Below are 6000 nucleotides of genomic sequence, written 5' to 3'. Positions count from 1 at the left end.
CAAGAATGGCTGGATGGTTTCATACTTGGTGTGTTGGTTGGATGTGACAAACACTGGAAATTTGGGTGAGTCCAATTTTCGATATTACAGTTCAGCTAGTCCAAGAAACACTGGAAATGAGTAGATTTTGGACCACCTAGTGGCTTCCCGTGGTACTGCAGCAGAACTTTGTGTCTTGATATCTTACGTTCTAAACAAGCTTTGGTCATGATTTTGGGGTGATAGATAGCTCTTGTGCTCAGGAAGAAGTGGCATACGTTTGGGCCCCCTAGCGGCTAGTTACCACATGTAGTACCTTGGACATATCAAAATACACTGTTCTTTATTTCTTTATTTGAATTTCCACATGCAAAAACAAGTGGAATGGAGGACAAAACAGGTGTATCAACACCTTTACAAGTTGTCCTCCCAAACCTGAAATGATAATAGAAAACAATACGAAACCAAATCAAACAATAAACATTAGACATCAAAAGTCAGTAGACATGAATATACAATTCGGTAACAATTATACACAGAATTGATTATATACAAAATTATCAAATATCATTATGTACAGAGTAAAGAGCTAATTGTAATACTAATGTCAATACTTACTGTAATGATAAAGCAAGAGAACAAGAAGCAATGTAGTTTCACATTGAAAATGTATTTTCTTATTGAAAATGTGATCCAATATACAGACTTCTCCTTTTTGTTTCATGTTAATCTATAGGTTACCTTTTTGTCTTTAAATCCAGCTTTCGAAGACAATGATTGAAGAACACTTGTTATGTTCACTTATCAAAGTTTTCGCAACTGTTTTGCCCACTCACTTTGGCTATCTACCAACACAAGCAAGCTTTCATTCCAACTCGCACTGTGTATTTTTCATTTAATTTTTTGGTGTATTTTTATGACTAATTTTAGATACTTGTCCCCACACAACCCTCACTTAGACATGGGTCAGTTATGTGTATCTGTCATGCTATACCTACGTTATATCCTATTTACAAGTGTATCACTAAAGTACTGTAAATGCAGAAATGTTTGAGATGGTTTTATATTCTCGGTTTTCGCGGTGGACACTTCACCGCGAACTTAAAACCACCGTGAACATTTTTCCATGGCAGTAAGAGACTACAGTGCATGGCGCTACCGCAAACTTAAAACCACCGCAAAAGGTCTTTTTTTCCCGATACCGCAAAATTCAATCCCAGCGAACTTAAATGCATTTACGTATCCTTTTTACAAATGTATTAGCCTATAAAGTAAATTCTGCATTGGGTAGAAATTAGCCTGGTTACCAAACCCCAGCCCGATCTCAAGTATCTAGCGTGCAGGGGTCTGGCCAGATGGGATAGGAACTCTTCTCAATTTTGCACCTTATAGTGGGCAAAAAACCCCACCAATAGAACAACACAGGATCAGCAGGAGGTAATTACACCCCTGCCATGATTGGTTAAAGACCCCCAACTGTACTTTTTGAATCCATAACGTAGCTGATTCGCTACTGTGATAGCCTGCTGACCAACTGTGGTGTGTTGTAGCTGGCTACCTGTGGTGAGAGTGGTCATCAATCCTAGGTTCTCCTCCCACTGATCAACGGGCCTTCGAGAACATTTCTACAGCCATGTTGCCAGACCCCAACACGAAAGATATATCTTGAGGTTGGGGTATGGAATCCAGGCTAGGTAGAAATAAGAAGAAAAAGATAGAAAGAAAAAGAATAATTTTTGTTATTCTCATCCGTATATTTGTAAATACAGTCTAGTAAATTTAATGCAAATGAATGACAAAGCAATTTTGAACAGCAATGTACATACAATCCTAGTCCTAGGTTACCAACCTATGGCTTGAAACACAAATATAAACTGACTACATTTTTGCAAGACGTCAGTCGAATATTGGAGCTTGTTTGCACATTGTCCATGTGTTGTATAGAGTAGGGTGTGACCCACTTTCTGCTATGACTCCCAATACAAAGTCCATGTCAACAACAATGTTTACCATTACATCATGTTTTCTTCATTTCCATTTTCCACGTTTTCCATTCTGGATATGAAACAATCTTAAATCTCCATACACTACAGCAGTATTATGCAAGATTTCTTCTCTTTTTTCCCCTAGACCTTGAGGGATAGAAGGATAGCTTTTAATAGGTCTACAACTACAGAAATGACCTTTTAACCTCTGGCCTCAATCAACATTGCATTAAAGATTGATGTTTTTATTTTGCTGTCATTCGGATTGGGATAGACCTTTAAAGCTTGTAGGGGTGGGATTTTTATTACCTATCTGTCTGTGTGAGTGAGTGTGTGTGTGTGTTTGTGTGTGTGTGTTTGGATATTTGGATTGTAATTTGGTATGTGGATAGGTTTTGGAAAGATGAAGGTCGAGGTCGATTTCGGCCCCCTGTTGTGTGACCTTGGTACTGCTGCTGAATGGAATTTGTCTCTTTTGTCCTTGACATGTTAAGGTCTTGCTGGCTTTGGTGGCAAATACCTCTTGGTGTAAGGAAGAAGCAGTGAAGGTTTGGCCGCCCTAGCATCTTGCACTGGGACTGAAGTCTGTAATGTTTCTAATAGGGAATGAGAAAGAGAAAAAAAACATTGAAATGTTGAAAATACGTTACAACTGAAAAAAAAAAAACGTTGTCACACTCTCATACTGTTTGAATGAAATTTCATCATAACAAGCACATTTTGAAGTGACATCCGTTGTTAGAGCTTCTTACGTCAACGGATGCTCTCACCATCAAAACAAGCCATATTTGTATACTCTCCAAGCAGAGGTTAGGCTCCGGCTGTTTTTTTTTAAACGTTTTGTAGTCGTTTTTATCGGGCTTTCTATTTTGTCATTTTTCTTGAAGTACGCCAGCCAGGTTTTGATACAGTAAAATACAATACAAAATAGGAAGCCCGATAAACACGACCGAAAAAACGTTTAAAAAAACAGCCGGATCCTAACCTCTGCCTGGAGAGTAATATTTGTACTCCCAATACACCAGGTGATCGGTACAGAGCAACAAGGACGTTATATAACAGCTTTGAGTGCAATACGTCTTATGTGGTTCATCATACTGGTTCCTGGCCTCATTAAACGAACGTTTGATTTGATTATATAGATGACATCCCTTGGAAGCGCTAAAACAGCCGAAGTCTAACCTCTGCTTGGAGACTAGCTGGTAGACTAGTACATGTACTGGGATTTGGCCAAATACTCTACAGTAATGCCACATGACCCCACGTAAACCCGAAGCTGACTTTTGTTTGACATTTACCATACTGAGGGAAATGACCTCAGACGACATGTATAAACAGAGAACACACGCACACAAGGTCGAGATGAAATTGTTTACCGTTGACGCGTATTTCCGGGGTCGTTGACCTTCACGTTTCGGACCAAAAGTTTGTTTTCCTTGTTAGTTATCAATCTAAACAATAGACAATCGAATTCTTTGGACGGATTCACTGTAAAGTTTAGGATTTTTATCCCATACTGTTCGCCAAGGTACTCACTACTTGCCACGGGTCCGAAAGATAACAGATTACTTCGCGTAATTCCGGGGTCGTTGACCTCACGTTTCGCACCGAATGTTTGTTTTCTTTGTTTATCAATCTAAACAATAAACATTCTTTGGACAGATTCACTGTAAAGTTTAGGATTTTTATTCCATACCGTTCGTCAGTTTTTTGTTGTTGTTGTTGTTGTTGTTGTTGTCTATGAACATGAAAACGTAGTGCAACATTATAACGTTACTCATACGACCGAAAGAAAACTGATCATTTCGCGTAATTCCGGGGTTGTTGACCTTCACGTTTCGCGGACCGAATGTTTGTTTTCCTTGTACGTAAGTCATCAATCTAAACAATAAACGTTCCTTGAACAGATTCACTGTAAATTTCAGGACTTGTTTGTATACCATGCTCAGAGTCAGATGTTATCCATCGGATCTAGAATACTTTTTCACATCTATCCCCACCAAGACATAAGACCCTAACCAGACTAAATGGGATACAAAGACGCAAGAACTACGCTGTGTTACATCATGTTTTAAATAGAACCAGACGATACACCCAAATCAGGACCTACGTTTATAAGACAATGATATACTATGAGTATAGTAGAGTAGATTCATCCCTCAAGCTACCGACATCTTGCACACTGCAGTCGTCCCCAAGAAAGATATCTGGAGCCGCATAGTTCAATTTTTTTCGCTATGTACAGCTTCTTCAGTGGCTAGAGACTAAATGACACAAGTACAGTGAAGAGAGGTTAGGCACCGGCTGTTTTTAAGACGTTTTATGCGTTTTAATTGGGCTTTCTATTTTGTACCGTTTTCTTTAAAATATGTCTCTGCAGGCACTGACCCCAGAGCGGAGAAAACCTATTTGACCGCGAGATACCAAGAAAACAGTACAAAATAGCAAGCCTGTTAAAAAAGTCTTTAAAAAAACGTTTAAAAAAAAAACAGCCGGAGCCTAACCTTTGTTTGGAGAGTAAGCAATAATCTAGATGTACCATTTGGAAAATGATGGAAATCTTTAGAAGATTTTCCATCAGTGAGAGAATACCATAACTGTTTGAATCAAATAACAATTTTAACGCAAACAAGAAGTTATGACGCACGTACATCATGTGCTGATGACGATATGAGATGACTGATATTATATAGTGATAATTTTCTCATAGCTTCCTCTCCTTTTGGCCCAGATGATTCGATTTATTTCAATCTACCACCTACCTCTATCCGTCATCAACCCCATATGAAAATCATACAATATTCATTTACCAGAAGGTCTGAAAGGAATATTCCGTAATAATAGGTGGGCCAACCCCCATGACACACAGCCTAGAAAGGTTCAAAACACAACATTCCTCTCAGAAAAAAAATGCCATATCTGCTCTAAAATTCATTACTTCTGGATGAAAATTTATTGAATTGCTGCCAACGATGTCATCTTTAAGAATATCAAACAACTTTACTAATACGTAATACTAATAACCAGAACATTTCACATTCTAAAATCATAATAATAGCGTGATGCGATTGCTTGATTGACGAGTTAACAGATTTGGGTCGGTTATAATCTTTATCAAAATGAATTAGGTGGAGAAGATTTCCAATAACATATGACCTTTATTATGACGCTTTGGCCTTTCTATAACCTACATCCTTCATATATACCTGCTCAAAATTTTATCGACTTTTCAACGTTTTATTAGAAGAAGCAGACAAGAGAGTCAGATCAGCGTCTACTTTTATGGGGACAATATCCTAAATATACAATTTGGAACATGAGAAGTTTGTATAGTGTCCTTGTTGTGACAAGATGCTGCAATTAGGCGTCAACGCGCATACAATTAATGGTGCAACGTCGATCATGTTTTTTACCGATCGCAACGTCTTAAAGTTTATAAAGTATATATTCCTTATGTATGTGTGTCGTCGCAAAAGCTGGAATTATGGTTTTAAAAGTATGTCGTGATGATGATGATGATGATGAATATGTGAACGAAGTAATCAGAAGAAACGAATATCATCGTTTGTCCTTGATGTGCTTGTGTTGTGGTTGTTGTTGTGGTTTCATACTATATTTAAGTTTGACATTTGGTTGAAATGAAAGAAATGTGTCGCAAATACAGACTAGAGTCGTTTGGGTACATACAAGGGTCATCCATGACTTTATACGTGCTTCGCACAGTATACGGAGAAGGTGTAGTATACAGTATATGCCCTAAAATTACGGTGCAAGGTAGTCGTATCTAGGTACAAGTACTTCATGAAATATAAAAGCCGCTGCCCCTGCGTCCCAGACTTGAACTTGCCGTTAGCGGCAAGTTCAGTAAACATGGCGTCACAGAAACATAATTCCACTCCAAGTTTCCGTCGATGATTGATGGCTCGCACGGAATTCATATTACACTCCCGGATGTCCCAGCATTAAAAAAAAAAAGAAATACAATACACGCCAGCGTCGTCCCGAGATGGAGAAATTTTACATGCATAATGATTTA

Source organism: Branchiostoma floridae, chromosome 13 (assembly GCF_000003815.2).
Source record: "Branchiostoma floridae strain S238N-H82 chromosome 13, Bfl_VNyyK, whole genome shotgun sequence".
NCBI classification, from domain to species: domain Eukaryota; kingdom Metazoa; phylum Chordata; class Leptocardii; order Amphioxiformes; family Branchiostomatidae; genus Branchiostoma; species Branchiostoma floridae.
Note: the sequence above shows the minus strand (reverse complement) of the source record.